Source organism: Gymnoscopelus braueri (assembly GCF_963280865.1).
Source record: "Gymnoscopelus braueri genome assembly, chromosome: 6".
Lineage (NCBI taxonomy): Eukaryota > Metazoa > Chordata > Actinopteri > Myctophiformes > Myctophidae > Gymnoscopelus > Gymnoscopelus braueri.
This window is the reverse complement of record NC_137607.1, coordinates 44747706-44765142: the sequence shown is the minus strand read 5'-3', so window position 1 is coordinate 44765142 and position 17437 is coordinate 44747706. Positions and strand designations below refer to the sequence as shown.

At 41.2% G+C, this 17437-nt stretch overlaps 1 long non-coding RNA gene across 1 annotated transcript; it reads right to left on the bottom strand.

Moving 5' to 3' along the window:
* Window positions 1–6117: 6117 nt before the first annotated feature.
* LOC308087342 lies at window positions 6118–7846 on the bottom strand. The gene is made up of 3 exons (XR_013933320.1): window positions 7786–7846; window positions 7487–7551; window positions 6118–7400 (listed from the first exon to the last, which is right to left on the bottom strand). It is a non-coding gene; the product is annotated as an uncharacterized lncRNA (long non-coding RNA).
* Window positions 7847–17437: the final 9591 nt, after the last annotated feature.

Sequence of the window (17437 nt, the reverse complement as noted above, 5' to 3'; positions counted from 1 at the left end):
AACACATGGTTTCATCAACATGATATCTATCTTTACAATTGGATTGTTACCTCTCGCCGCTGACGCCACACCCACTCCATTCATTTGGATCTCTCGCCACTGACGCCATTCCCACTCCATTGATTTGGACTAAACACAACAACTACATATCCAGCCTGATCTCCAGAGAACTAGTATACATTGCACGGATCCAGTGCACTTCATTCCGTGGATAGTCGCATAGAAACCCCGAAATTGCGTGCATATGTACGGCGAGTCCCACGGTGGGCGTAACCAGTCGCAACCCGGAAAAACCCGGAAGCACAACAAAATGTACGATTCTGTGCCTATCGGTACATAACTCAAACGGCGCTGAGTAGGCACAAGGGAATGTCGCAACGTTCGGGACAGCAACTCGCTCGCTTTAGCTCGCTCGGTGGCCCCGTACGTGGCGACAATTCCCTTGAGACTGCGCGCCTCCGAAATGGTTTTGTCACAAAGGGAGAGATGTACATATGCACAGAATTTCAGGGTTTCTAGGCGACTATCCACGGAATGAAGTGCACTGGATCCGTGCAATGTATACTAGTTCTCTGGAGATCGGGTTGACATATCACATGCCACCACAACACTAGCCACAACGTGCGCGATGAATTTACGGGTGGCGTAGGGTACTTCTCATTGCTCACTACACATTTACCTCCTCGGAACATAATTAATTCTACTCACCACATTACGACCACAGCGGACGGGGAAACACTTTAGCACCGTTTACCGTGAGCACCACCGAACGCCGACGGCCACAGCCGAAGCAACACGAAGCGGCGGCCATTGAAATCTCTGCATCGCCACAACAACAACAACAACAACAGACGCGCGTCCTTCGCTTCAACCCCCTCTCTTGCTTACCTTTTTGTTTGGTCATGTCTCTATCTGCAGTGTATATCAACCCTGGCAAACGTCCCAATTTTGGGCCGGGGCTACTGCTGAGGTGTGCCGCGCCGTTTGAAGAAGGTTTGAAAAAATATCATTTTTTAACAATAATAATAATCAGGCATGCAAACAGCCCCGAGGTGAAAAGGGTGACAAAATGCTGGTTTTTTTTCGGGTCAGGTGTCACACTATTGCCCTATTTGGATTCAAAACGGCTAGTGGAAGCTGAAAAGCTACAAGTTTGCATGTCTGAATAATGCAAAAACAGAAATATTTGTTTGCATTTGCTTTTTTTCTCCCCCATATATTTTCAGGATAAAAAAGTGCGTATCGTATCGAAATCGTATCGAAGTTGTGTGCCCAATATCGTATCGTATGGTTTCGTGAAATTAGTGTCGGCACACCCCTAGTGTGTGTATATAGATATACCGTATATATATATAATTATATAATTATATATATATATATATATATACCGTATATCTAGGTGTGCCCTGGGATTTTTTGGCTATGCCAGGTGTGCCTTGGCACAAAAAAGGTTGATAGACACATGATGTGGTGGGATAGAGTCTATCCCACCACACTCACGCTAATATGTCCATGATCTCCGTGCCATGCAAATCCCAAACAATACATTATTAGTTACCCGCACCAGCCTCTAACAGTCACACGAACCGAGACGGCAGTCAGTCGGGATGCCAGGTTGGAGTTAGGATGCCAGTTTGGAGAAAAACAAGCGCCAGAAACAAGCAAGGCGAGGTTCATGAAAAAACAAAAGCCACAGGGAGCAAGACGGTGGATCTCTATGGGGTCTGAAAGGGTCGGCGATGTTTCGCGCGGCTCCCAACACTCCCAGGGGTTCCGCGAGGGGGTCCGCGCACCCCCAAGGGGTATTTTATTATTATTTTGTTCCTTTTTTATTTTTTTTCATTACTGAATACATACAGACAGAGGGACACGGAGGGACCAACAAACGCAAAGCCCTGCGCAGCGGATGGGGTCTCGGGGGGCATAGCCCCCCGAGACTCTAGTAGCTCAATAATTAAATGATGTATCGGCCTATATACAAACTCTGAATTAAAGCCTAATAAATAACACGTAATGATAACTTAATTGGTTGTCAATTATAAAAACATAGCCTATGACATCGAAAAAGAATGAAGTTGAAAATACAACTACAATAAAGACAATACATTGCGTAACTGATTGCTAATTGCTTGCCTGAAACACCGTTTACAAACGTGATGATTGGTTGATAGTTAATCTGCTACCTAATAAATATCAGACAAGATGGTGGTTTGATGGTGCAAGACACAATGGCAACTGCAGCCAAAAAACTAAATGTAGATGAACCAGTCAACTTAACTGCATACAATACATCCACAATGTTATGTCCATCAGCGTTGCTAAAAGTAGTAAAAGATATTTCAATTTTATTTTGCAAATAGACAGAGATGAGTTTATTCCTGGAGTTGCTTTCAAATTGGACAAATTGTCCAATTTGAAAGCAACTCCAGGAATAAACAAATTTATTTAATGTCAACAATTCATGCAAGCGGAACAACAAGGAACTCAAGTACGGTAACATTAATTCACAATGGCAATCCCGGCTTAATCCAGGTTACAGGTTCATAGAATTTGGTAGCCACGACACCCAATTTTTTTTAATTTATTTTATTGTGGTGGTCTCTTTGTAGTTGCCAAGATTCAAAAGCCATGGTTATTATAACCCTTGCATCCCTTATTCTGGGGCTAATTTTCAGCAAAGCCATTTATCATTAGAACGGAGGGAGCGCTCCCTATGAGCATGGTTGGCAGCAGAGGCTGCTTGCTCACTCCATTCATAGGCAGATAAGTGACACTAATTGAACTGTCCACGTTATGGTTTGAGAAAAGTCTACTAGTTCCATAGGTCGGCTTCTCTCTCTCTCTCTCTCTCTCTCTCTCTCTCTCTCTCTCTCTCAAGATTGTGTCTCATGATGAGTCATTACCAGTTTGAGCCCAGGTGTTTGAATTTGAATATTTTATTAGGCAAAAAATACATTAAATACATTTAAAATACTTTGTTTAAAAGGTCCTTCCAAAAAAGTCCTTGCGGTCTCGTTTCCATTAATGGTTTTCATGTAGTCTGTAAGTTATGAATTCATACACAGTATAAGTCTTAGTGTTAATTTAATTCAAATGAGTGTACAAATGGAACCAAATGGACCCATCATGTCATGTGTACAGAACACTTTTTAGAGTTAAATCAACAATGAGGATTTTACAATGTAGGCTGCAGAAAATAGAAAAAAAACAACTGCTAATGTTGAAAATGCAAAGTCAGACTTTTAAGGGAGAAAGGATGCAATTACTGGGGGCGGGGGAAAAAAGTAAAGTAAAGTAATATGTAGTAAGTAATATATTACTGGTTTTGAGTAACTTTTCCAACACTGGAGAGGAGTGCACTGCACTCTGTTTGAATTTGGGCGCTTCTCATTGGGGGGAGGGGAGAAGAGCAATGGCAGAGAGCTGGCAGGTGTCTTCTCATTGGGTTCATCAGCCACATGGTAGCTAGCTAGCTGGCTGCTTGTTGTGTTACATTAAACATGGCCAAACGTCGTGGACCTTATAAAAGATACTTGGAGGACAACAGAAGAGATTCCAAGGACTACGAAGTACAGATGGAAAGTTAATGTAAGTAACAGATAATCCTTTGATTTCTGCTTTAATTTCACGTTTATGTCAAAGATCAGAACACAGCGGTCACTTATAGTGCTTCAGGAGATCTTTACTGCTTGTTCATTTTCAATGCAATTGGCAGAATAAAATGTTTGCATTGTATATCGGTAGCCACCAACCACATGATGTTTCAACATTAATCTACATCCAGTCTAGAGCATAGTGGTCTCTGTGTGTATATGAACTGAAGGTGTATAAATTGGTTTCTAAGACAGAATCCAGACATTCCACAAGTTGAAAGCCTGGTGATGTGAGGATAATAATAGCATATTCCAAGCATTAATGTGTCTAACCTTAACATAAATGGCTGTTATGCAGGTGCATGTTGTGACAAACTGACAAGGGTGTGGTTAAGGGCTGGTTTGATATTGGTACATAAACACTGGTTAGAAAAATGTCATGGATTGAAATGTTAGAGACTAAAATGCAATTTATTATTATTTATTTTGGAAACAATGTTATGTAATAACATAAGTATTATGTAATAATACATTTTCCAACTTTGGTTTTTATTCATCTGATTGTACAACTAGAAAAAGTGCTCCTCGGAGCACAGGTCTCTGCCAGGTCAGGTAGGTTATTTTGGCATCCTGGTGGCACTATAACAGGCCCATGTGAAAAATGCATGGCAGACGTTCTGAATTGGCATCCAGGGAGTGTGTGTGCACAGTTTCGCAGTGAGCGGGCCAACGGTGCCGGAGATTAGCTGTTCACAGACAGATGGACACACGGACACACGGACGGACGGACAAGGGGAAAAACATACTCTCTCGCCATGCCTTTCGGCCTGGCGGAGACGATGATTAATTTAAGTTCTAAACTCATGCAGTTGGAGAGATGAGATTTGTTTTAAATGCTACCTACTATGTACAGCCCTTTTACATTTATACTTATACATTACATCTTCCCTTGCCTAACAGGACAACACACAAGATCACATGAGCACTGCTTCACACAGAGAAGCTGATGATGTCAACAATGGGAACTCCTCCTCACCTATGCTTTTGGATACTTGCATTCAACAGGTAAATGCACAATGACAGTTTTAGCTTCACTGGCATTGTTTTATGTCCAAGTTATTGATCAAAGGCAACACCTCTTGAAATATACCGTGTCATTTGCCTAACAGTGTAATCATCTGTTGCCAGGATATCTTCTATTTTCCCCAAGTGTTTGGGTCAGTTTAGAATCCTGTTTGATCAATCTCACTTCTCTAAACTATGCCATCAGTAGATATTATCATTTAATTCATGTCATATCTGCCTACTTCACTGAATATTTTCTCCCATAACACTACAAGCTATGTTATAATAAAATAAGCTGTATATACATGGCTAATTGTAACTGTTGTGATTTGGCAAAAAAAAAACTTGACATGAAGGGCCAAATGACTAAATCTATTCTCCCAACATGGCATCAACAAGCCAAGTGGCAGCACCAGACTTGCACAAGTTCAATGATGTTCTTAATTAATTCAATGTTTCATTGTCTTTATCTTGTTAATCTGTAGAATGATGATGACCACATCAACATTGAAGGTCACATGGGTAACACTTCCACCAGTGAAGATGAAGTTAACAATTCCAGCGGTGAAGAAGAACTCAATGCTGAGAACTCTTCCACAACCAGCCTGTTGAATACTGACATGCAAGAGCAAGAGGTACAGTCTCAGTGACCTGCAGTTTTTGCCTCATTGAAGTGTTTTTTTGGTTGTTGTTGAGCCAAGGCAGCAAAACCTTGAAATACGCTGGGCCAATTTCCTTTCAACTTTGCACACAATTTACAGTACGTAGTTATAGGTTTGCTATAATAGTTGAGTGCTTTCTTACTCCCTAAAGGAATGTTCAACTTAATTGTGGTACATTTTGACCTTTCATGTAGCCTAACCCGAGTCTAGATGAATTAATTCTCCAAACATGCATCAAGACTTTGGTTGCAGCGAACCTGCAAAATTCAATCGTTCATTCAGTAAATGTTTCATTCTCTCTCCCTTGTTCACATGTAGAATGACAATAATGATGATCAGATCAACACATCACATGAAGATCACATGAGTAACACTTCCAACAGTGAAGATGAAGATGATGAACTTAACGCTAGCCGGTTGGATACTGACATTGAAGAGGTAAATGCACCATTATGCAATGTATGAGAATACACAGGACCTCAATGGAAATAAGCTCTGGGCTTATTGGGTTATCCTTTTAGCATTTTTTTGTATAAATCTGTGCCACCGTGCCTTTTTTACAAACTGTTAATAAAGTATTCAATCAATCAAGAACGAGAGATACAAATAACTCATTTCTGGAGTTCTATCAGCTTGATTTTTTCCCCTCCCACTCTCTTCAGCTGTCCTAGCACCCTTGACATCGAGATATGGTGTTATATGACACAGGGTCAGTTGGAAATATTCTTTATTTAAAATAATTTAAAACGTTTATTGAAAATGTTCATATAAATAAGCAGTAGACTTGCAGTGCAGCAGGAAGTCATGACATATGTTGAGATCCATGTTACAATAACAATGCTTCAGTGTACACTAACCTGCAGGGAATCCTTAACGGGTACCTACATATTGGACATAGACATGGTTCTCTGGCAGTGTAAAAATGTCCAACAATACAGTGGTAGTAGATAAAAGCATGAAAACATGACACTAAGAGAGGAGCTAGAAGCTGAAGACTCAAGGGAATCCTTGCTTGACACATTGGCATTATACATAAGCCTATATGGTTCTGATCTGACAAGGGCAACATGCGCATAATTGCTAATTACTTTGGCCGCCAAATTACACCTTGTAAAATACTTGAGTTATGGATCTAATATATGACATTCCATGGCCTTGTTGAGATTTTATGAAAATAGTGAATTGAGTCATTGCAGAGAGAGTGATACATACTCATGTAGTAACTGAGTAGTAATACTCTAATATGCCTGACTACGCCACCTCCCACTTGTAGAGGGGGCAGGAGGAACCCCTAAACCTTAGAATGTTCAAGACAATGTAATATGACCAATTTCCCTTAAACAGGAACAATTACTTTACTAGAGGCAGTTTGTGTAGAAATATAACATACTTTATTACCATGAAATGACAAAACACATCACTGTTGTCTATTACAAACTAGCATGACAATCAAGGTCCTTAAGGCAGGGTATTTAGTATTAAAATGGCTAACAGTTACCTCTCGCTTTCTAAGGAAGGGCGGGTCGGCCCGTGCACACAGTGAATACCAAAAGAACTAGGGGAAAGAAAAGGGGATAGGCCTGGCCTCAAAGAAATCATGCAATATAAATACAAAATTCAAATACAAAACATGCAGTGCCAGGTTATATCAATACACACCAATAAAAACCAAAGGGGTCCCCAGTGCAGTCCCAAGCTGAGAGGAAAGCCGTGTGCAGCAGGGCGGACCCGGCCTTGAACAGGGTTACACAAATTAAACTGTAACAGAACACAGGAGAGAAACGGTTAGAATATGCCAATATGGATGAATGTTAAAACCTATGCCTACAGTGTACCTTGGCTAGATGACTCAAATAAACAAAACAAAAAGGAGTAAATTAACAGTGGAAAACAGTGGCCGGTGTGGTCCCTTTAAGGAAACAAACAAAACGCATTAGTTGCCAGCCCTAGTATCACACTAAATAAAACACTATATTCAAATCATTAAAAGAACAAACAGCTTAAAACCTACTTTGTGTTGCAGTAACTGTGCACACAATGCAAGGCCAAGGCGAGGGGGGCAACCTCAACACCAGAGCTGCTGTATAAAAGAAGACAGTGATGTTACAAACTAAAATACATTAAAATACACAAAGAGTGCAATGCATAAAATGTATACTGCTTTACCCGTGTCTCCAGGTAGGGCAGACAGAACAGACACCACAGGACAGGAGGTCACTTCATTTGTAAAACTGAAATAATAAATAAATGCATTAAAATAAGATAATAAAACACAATGATGTTGGCTAAATTAAAGTGCTAAAGAGCATGGGAAGCCTCCATGTGCTCAACAGAAAATAGGCAACCAAACAAACAAAAGCCAGCAGTAACATGTGCTCAAACAATAAGCTAACATTAGCACTAGCTGCAACAAACAAAAGAGTCGCACAAAGTAGCAGATCTACAAGGTTCAGTTTTTGGCCTACCATGTGTTCTCCTTCTCCCTGTATGAACCATGCAACCTACAGCAGAGACAAATGGCTCTCTACTGGAAGGAGCTAGGGTTTTGTACTTCCTGGTCATGTGATTAAGTCAGGTGCAGTGGGTGCACCATTCACCTGGGTTCCCACACTCATTTTGCAATCGTTTTGTGGCTCAACTAATTTGTGAAAGCTGAAGAATGACGGTGTAGAAACAAGAGAATACTCTGAACCACCAGAAATGTGCCATTTTATACAAGGTTATTGCTGTTTTAGCCAGACATGAAAAATATATTATTTTCTTAATGGTGAAGTATTAATGTAAATGATTCGATTATGTTTTTCTTGAGAATTCCAGTTAATTCTAGAACATAGCTCTGCCTGACATCATCATCATCATGTTTTCATCATTTCTTTGTTTAACCACCACTAGATGGCAGTGACGAGCGCAGTATTCCCAATGACGTAATGTCTCTCAAAGATAAAAGCCCAACTAGTTCCTCTGTTTCTTGCCGGGCGCAGTGGCGTGCGCCTGTAATCCAAGTTACTGGGAGGCTGAGGCTGGCGGATCGTTTGAGCTCAGGGGTTCTGAGCTGCAGTGGACTATGTCGATCGGGTGTCCGCACTAAGTTCGGTATCGATATGGAGCTCCTGGGGGAGCCCGGGACCACCAGGTTGTCTAAGGAGGGGCGAACCGGCCCAGGCCGGAAACGGAGCAGGTCAAAGCCCCCGTGCCGCTCAGTAGTGGGTTCGCGCCTGTGAATAGACACTGCAGTGCAGCCTGAGTAATACAGCAAGACCCCGTCTTTTTTGACGGTGGTTCTAAAACCTTTTTTTCTAAATCCCCATAACGGTAGTCACATTTTACCCTGTCAAATGAAAACTTGTCTTCAGAGTTACAGACCTCGAAAAGGTCCATTTGGAACCCCTTCAACTCTAGGAACCCTGAGCTGAGAGTCCCTGGACCCTCTTTGACAACCAGTCAACCACCGTTTTATGCCCCCTTTTCAACAAAGTTGTTTTCAGTCCTTGTTGACAATTATAGCAAGTTTAATAATAATAATAATAATAATAATAATAATTAACTTTATTTATATAGCACCTTTCATGACATAAATGCAGCTCAAAGTGCTTAAAAAAATAAAGCAGAAGTGCTTTACAGAAAATAAAACACAATTCAACAACAAAGCAGAAAAAACAACATTGAAACAATTTAAAACAATGGCATAAAAATGTTTTAGTAGATGTATGCTTGTCTTAGCCTCTGCTGATAAATAATATCATAATAACCTACTGTGTACAGAGTTCTGTAAAAAAAATAAGAAGATTCTGAACGGTTTTGTGTTCAGAATTATACTTATTTCAAATATATAATGTAAATAACCATATGAACATGTTGTGGACGGTATGGTCTACACCGCCTCCTATTGGAACAGAAGGGTAAAACAACAGACTTGAGATGTATAATGTCCCTAGCTGCCCAGTGGGTGTCGCTATTTAACAACATATCAAGGTGGGCTTTTCACAGTCAACGGTTCTCTTCCACTCTTCCATACTGTATACTGTACACTGTATGTTATACATCAGGCTGATACTCTTCTTGCACTTTAATGTCTATATTATAAATAGTACAGAGCTATCTATGCTCATACACCAAAAGCCTAATATCTCCCCCGGCCAAGGGGGAATGCTCCTTTAGGCGAGTGGTTAACCAGAAACCAGCAGTTATCATGTGCTCAGCTGAGAACAGGTATCCTGCCTCTTACTATTGAGGCCAGTCTGTTCTCAGCTCTACCAGAAGAGAATAGGATAATGTATTATATGTTTACATATAATATTTTGACCTTGTTTATATAAATGTCCTACCCTTTTACCCATTCATTATTTTCCCTTGTTCATTTGTAGAATGAAGACCTGTCAGATTCTGAAGGGGACAGAAGTGAAGATGAAGACGTGTTGCAGTAGTGGAGAATTTCCAGTGGTATGTAGACAATATTTCAATGACAAATTGATAGTAGATACTGTAAGCCCATTAAATAAAATGATCTATGGGTGAACTGTAGCTGCTGTTTTCACCTGGTCAGCAGACACAGATATGTGATGTGCCTAGATCACCTGAGGAAGAAGCTGCAGTGTGTTGCCTAACAATGTTTTCTTTTTCTCATGTCATTACACTATTTAATGTTTGCATGATGTGGAGTTGAGAACGCACGTAGTAGTGCAAGTCTGAAGTGAGACTGTTTCAAAATTACAGCATCTGTAAAAGTGAAATTCACTTCCTATTTATTTTCTAACTCCCAAATTTCTATATCTTTTAGTGTTGTTAAATAGAGACAATAAAATATGATGGGTTAAATTTAGACTCATTGAGACATACACACACACACACACACACACACACACACACACACACACACACACACACACACACACACACACACACACACACACACACACACAGGCAAGCTACTCTTTCTAGGCCATGAGGCAATTATGTGAATTTTGTGATAATCCAGGGTGAAAATGTCTTATGCTGGACTGATATTCCTGTCTGCTGCTACTCATACAGGTACTCATTTATACATGCTTTTTGTCTTTTTATCTATAGGGCAGTAAAGACGGTTCAGATGGTGACACGCCCCTGTATCCTGGTGCAGATGTTTCAAAAGAAGAAAGTGTGTTGATGCTGATGACCTATGTGTTTTGCGGAACAATATCACAGGCAAAGCACTTACTCATTTACTGGAATTGTTTGATATAGTGTTTCCAGGTCTGATTCCACCCTCACATTATCTTTTCCACAAAGAATTTGGAAGTTCATCTCATTTTGAGATTCACTTTTATTGTGAAAAGTGTTGGTGCACATTGCCCCTCTCATTGTGACTTTTGCAACACAGAATCTGATGCCAACACAAGTTTGAAAAAGGGCATATATGTTCTTGTCATTCCCCTGTATGCACAGATTAATCAGCTTCTGCAAGAACATGATGTCAGTCTCACTGAAAAAAGAAGATCCTTTGGTGTTATATCTGACATACAGCCTGGTGCAGAATCAAAGGTTGTGTGATAGTGGAGTCCTTGGGAAGGATGACTTGACACTAAATTCTAATTGTGATGGTGCACCAGTGTTCAAAAGCTCTAAATGCAGCATTTGGCTGATTCAGTGTCAGATTATTGAACTGAAACCGAAAATGAGGAAAAGGCATGTGTTGATGCAAGCATTATGGTTTGGGCCAACTAAACCATCCATGTTTGCATTACTAACACCATTTGTTCAAGAAGCCTCATCATTAGAAACTGAAGGTATTACGTGGCAAGACAGACAGGGAAACGGCCATGTTTCTAAAGTGTTTGTGCTGATTTGTAGCTCTGACTCTGTGGCCCGTCCATTGCTTCGTAATACTAAACAGTTTCATATTTTTTATGGCTGTGACTTTTGTTTACACAAAGGTGGTAGATCATATCCATATGAACAACCTGAACCCCCACTTCGAAATGAGAGGGATCATTTCAGTCATGCAATGTCAGGTACAACTGATGAGCCAGTGTATGGAGTCAAAGGACCATCTCCTTTAATGAAGCTTAAATACTTCCAAATTATAAACGGCTTCATTCCAGAATATCAACACAATGTGTGCCTGCATGGGAGTCACTAGGCAACTCTCTAAATTGTGGTTTGAGTCAACAAACAGTGGATCTCCCTGGTACATTGGCAATGAGATTGATGAAGTTGATCGGCGACTTGTAAAAATCAAACCACCTGTTGAGATCACTAAGACACCAAGGTCACTGTTGAGTGACAGGAGGTTCTGGAAAGCTTCAGAGTGGCGAGCATTTCTCCTTTTCTATGCTCTGCCTGTATTGAAAGGCATACTCCCTGCCAAATGTTTTGAACCATTTGTTCCTACTGGTGTTTGGCATATACACATTGTTGCAGGATAACATTAAGACTGGAAGCATCTTGGTATCAGAGCTAGCTCTTAGAAAGTTTGTCATTGAGTTCCAAAGATTGTATGGGGAAAACAACATGACTTTTAATGTGCACTTGCTCACACACACTGCTCAAAGTGTCAAACTATGGGGCCCATTATGGGCTACGTCAACCTTTTCATTTGAGTCCAATATGGGCACTCTCATGAAGTATTTTCATGGAACACAGTATGTCCCCTGACAAATAGTTAGGACATTTCTATTGTGGAGGGAATTGACAGAATTGAGAATTGGGTTCCCAGATTGCTATAAACTTGAACATGTAAGTTTATTTAGTATGTAAAACATGCTGGGGTAATACATCAAAGAAGTCAAAGTGTGTGGTGAAAAACATAGTCTAATCAATTGAAAGTAAGCACCTGTTACCTTATACTTAGATCAAGATATACTATAAGTTTATATACTTTGCCTCAGGAAGTATAAGTATAAGCCTTAGACTTTTCTTTATACTTTTCAGTATAAGACAAGTATACTTAAGTATACTAGTCTCAGGAAGTATAAGTATAAGCCTTAGACTTTTCTTTATACTTTTCAGTATACGACAAGTATACTTAAGTATACTAGTCTTAGGAAGTACAAGTATAAGCCTTAGAATTGTAGTACTTGGTAGTCTAATTAGTATACTTAGACTTGTCTTTATACTTTTCAGTATAAGCCAAGTATACTTATGTATACTAGTTTTAAGTATATTGAGTATATAAAAAGCTTAAAGTATACTAGTATAAAAGAAGTATACTTATAGTACACTTTAATTAACTGCTTTTTGCTAAGCCTGATAAAAGTGTCAAACTCCCCAAATCCACCAGAATACTGGAAATACTCTGTTAAAAATGTCCTGGGGGGGGACCCCCAGCGTGGTCAAGAGCCCCGGACGGTCTGAGGTTGGCAGGTATGCATGCAATGTAGAGATTACATGGAATCCATCTATTTATATATCTGAAGTGCCGTCCAGAATGCAGGGTCATTAAAATGAGTCAATATACGAACACATGTGTTGAATTAACTGTGGAAAAACTTGAAGAACAAGGCACTGGATTAAGTAAACTTGGCTGTTAGTCTGGTCCCTACCAGGCTAACTTCACAGCTAAATTTCCATGGTAACTAAGGTAGGATTGCGTAAATTTTCTTTCGTGAAATCGAGTCATGGATAAACTTATCCAGGGCCCTATTCCTCGAAAGGTGAATTATAGCTAAAGCCTGGCTTTAACCCCTATCCTGGCTTAATTTAGCCAGGATTAGGGCTGAATCGGTTCCATGAAAGCTGAATTATCTTGAAGATTAGTTTAGCCAGTTCACCCTGGCTTATTTTAAGCCATGACCCGATTCCGCGAAAGAGAATTGAAGCAAGCCTACCTTAGTTACCATGGCAATTTAGCTGTGAAGTTAGCCTGGTCAGGAGCAGGCTAACAGCCAAGCTTACTTAATCCAGTGCCTTGTTCTTCAAGTTTTTCCACAGTTAATTCAAAACACGTGTTTGTATATGGACTCATTTTAATGACCCTGCATTCAAATAAAATGAAATAAATACAATAAGATATAATCAAATTAATTATATTACTGAAATAGTGTGTGACCATGAATCATAACTGTTTCACAATGACTCATGTGATATGTCATTGTCACTCTGTTAACACTATAGTTCATATTGTTGTTAGATGTTTGATAATATATTACAGATTTTTTTTAATATTATAAAAAATGTCTGACGTAAATATATATATATGGAGAAATTACAATGGAGAAATTATTTTTTATTTCTTGTCCATCTTTGGAGTTACATCATGATGGCAAGGTAACTACACAACCCAAACCTCTACCAAAGTGGTCTTGCAAATGTGGGGTTATTGCGCGTCAACACACTCTGTGTGTGCTTGCAATACTTTGCCACGCTTTCTCCCTGGATCTATTTATTGAGGTCGCGTTTCCTTTCTTGCTTAAATACATTTCACTTCCTTGTATGATTTCATGAGCTGCTGCAGTGCTGCTGTTCAGCCACAGAGAAGGACGCCGCTCTGGTTTTGGACTCCATGATTGGTCAAGTTCAAGGATTCTGCTATCGACTTAATTTAGCCAGGATTAGAGCTGAATCGGTTCCACAAAAGCTGAATTATCTTGAAGATTAGTTTAGCCAGTTCACCCTGGCTAAGTTTAGCCTTATCCGATTCCACAAAAGAGAATTGAAGCAAGCCTACCTTAGTTACCATGGCAATTTAGCTGTGAAGTTAGCCTGGTCAGGAGCAGGCTAACAGCCAAGCTTACTTAATCCAGTGTCTTTGTTCTTCAAGTTTTTCCACAGTTAATTCAACACATGTGTTTGTATATGGACTCATTTGAATGACCCTGCATTCAAATAAAATGAAATCAATACAATAAGATATCCATCCATCCATCCATCTTCAACCGCTTATCCGGAGTCGGGTCGCGGGGGCAACAGTTCCAGCAGAGAGCTCCAGACCTTCCTCTCCTGAGCAACATTAGCAACTTCCTCCTGGGGGATCCCGAGGCGTTCCCAGGCCAGTGTGGAGATGTAATCCGCCCATCTGGTCCTTGGTCTGCCCCGGGGTCTCCTCCCAGTGGGACGTGCAGCGAGGACCTCCCTAGGGAGACGCTCGGGAGGCATCCGTACTAGATGCCCGAACCACCTAAGCTGGCTCCTTTCCAAGCGAAGGAGCAGCGACTCTACTCCGAGTCTCTCCCGGGTGACCGAACTTCTCACCCTATCTCTAAGGGAGATGCCAGCCACCCGTCTGAGAAAACTCATTTCGGCCGCTTGTACCCGCGACCTTATTCTTTCGGTCATGACCCACACTTCATGACCATAGGTGAGAGTAGGAACGAAGATTGCTCGGAAGACCGAGAGCTTTGCCTTCTGGCTCAGCTCTCTTTTCGTCACCACAGTGCGGTACAGCGACTGCAATACCGCTCCTGCTGCTCCGATTCTCCGGCTGATCTCCTGCTCCGTCCTCCCCTCACTCGTGAACAAGACCCCGAGATACTTAAACTTCTTCACCTGGGGCAAAGCCTCATTCCCTACCCGGACTGCACAATCCACCGGTTTCCTGCTGAGAACCATGGCCTCAGATTTGGAGATGCTGATTTTCATCCCAGCCGACGCACACTCGACTGCGAACCGATCCAGTGAGAGCTGAAGGTCCCGGACCGATGGTGCCATCAGGACCACATCATCCGCAAAAAGCAGTGACGCAACCCTTAGCTCACCGAACCGTATACCCTCTCCGCCACGACTTCGCCTCGAGATCCTGTCCATGAAAATCACAAACAGGATAGGTGACAAGGCGCAGCCCTGTCTGAGACCAACCCCCACTGGAAAATAATCCGACTTACTGCCGAGCACACGGACACAGCTCTCGCTTTGGGCGTACAGAGATTGGATGGCCCTCAACAAGGTCCCCCTCACCCCATATTCCCGCAGCACCTCCCACAGAAACTCCCGGGGGACCCGGTCATATGCCTTCTCCAAATCCACAAAACACATGTAGACCGGATATGCATACTCCCAGGCCCTCTCCAGGATCCCTGCCAGAGTAAAGAGTTGGTCAGTTGTTCCACGACCAGGACGGAAACCACATTGCTCCTCTTGAATCTGAGGTTCGACTATCGGCCGGACCCTCCTTTCCAGTACCTTGGCATAAACTTTCCCAGGGAGGCTGAGTAATGTGATACCTCTGTAATTGGCACACAACCTCTGGTCCCCCTTTTTGAAAAGTGGGACCACCACCCCAGTCTGCCACTCCCTCGGTACTGTCCCAGACTTCCACGCGATGTTGCAAAGACGTATCAACCAAGACAGCCCCTCAACACCCAGAGCCTTCAGCATTTCTGGACGAATCTCATCAACCCCCGGAGCTTTGCCACTGTGGAGTTGTTTAACTACCTCAGTGACTTCCTTCCGGGAGATTGACGCCGATCCCCCATCATCCTCAGGCTCTGCTCCTGTCAGGGAGGGTGGGTCTGATGTCATTGGGTTTAGGAGTTCCTCAAAGTGTTCCTTCCACCTCCCTACGACTTCCTCACTTGAAGTCAGCAGAGCCCCATCCTTGCTGTATACAGCTTGGATGGTTCCCCGCTTTCCCCTCCTGAGGTGCCGTATGGTCGTCCAGAACAACTTTGGTGCCGCCCGAAAGTGGATGGATTCCCCGAACTCCTCCCACACCCGCTGCTTAGCCTCCGTCACAGCTGTGGCTGCCGCCCTAATCAATGTAATTATATTACTGAAATAGTGTGTGACCATGAATCATAATTGTTTCACAATAACTCATTTGATATGTCATTGTCACTCTGTTAACACTATAGTTCATATTGTTGTTAGATGTTTGATAATATATTACCATTTTTTTTTTTAATATTATAAAAAATGTCTAACACATACATACATACATACACACACACACACACATATATATATATATATATATATATATATATATATATATATATATATATATATATATATATATATATATATATATATTTAAATATATATATACATTATTAGTTACGGGTTTAAAGGAGCCTCTTTGTAAGTCAATAAGGAGCATATTTTAAATTATCAATTTCTAGTCAATGGAGAAATTATTTTTTATTTCTTGTCCACCTTTGGAGTTACATCATGATGGCAAGGTAACTACACAACCCAAATTTCTACCAAAGTGGTCTTGCAAATGTGGGGTTATTGCGTGTCTCGTCCCGTCCCCCGCTCATCCCGTCGCGGAATTGGATCATATTCAACAGGAGCGTCGTAGACAAATCCTCTATTCTGGGCAAACAAATTAGAAATGTACTCCTCCCATCCTGGTTGCATCTAGTCTACATTTTCAGATTGGAAATGTGTCAAATAAGCCCTTGTAAATTCGAACTGCAAATACACTTTATAATCTTCATATATTAGCAGAGATGGAGGTCAGCATAATGTCAGTAGCATGTACCATGTCAGTACCATGGTCAGTATCATGGTCAGTATCATGTCAGTATCATGGTCAGTATCATGTCAGTACCATGGTCAGTACCATGTCAATATCATGGTCAGTATCATGTCAGTACCATGTCAGTATCATGGTCAGCATAATGTCAGTATCATGGTCAGTACCATGTCAGTATCATGGTCAGCATAATGTCAGTATCATGGTCAGTATCGTGGTCAGTACCATGTCAGTATCATGGTCAGTACCATGTCAGTATCATGTCAGTATCATTGTCAGTATCATGGTCAGCATAATGTCAGTATCATGTCAGTATCATTGTCAGTATCATGGTCAGCATAATGTCAGCATAATGTCAGTATCATGGTCAGTATCATGTCAGTACCATGTCAGTATCATACTATCATGGTCAGTATCATGTCAGTAAGTAACCCTGTTTCATACTTTCACATCTGACAGCAGCCCAGTACAGTCACAGTTTTCTACTGTCGGCTACTTTGCAGCTCCGTTGGATCAATATACTTGGTTACATTGACTTGCTCAAGGCAACCTGGGTAGTAGTTTTGTGATGGAGCAGTTGAACTTTGACTCAAGCCATACAACAACCTAATTCTTCTACAGCAGTGGTTCTCAAACCTTTTGATGTCAAGGACCCCCAAATTAATATGTATTTGACTTCCATCTGAAATGATTTTGTACCAGGGAGGGACCCCCATACAAGATGTGTT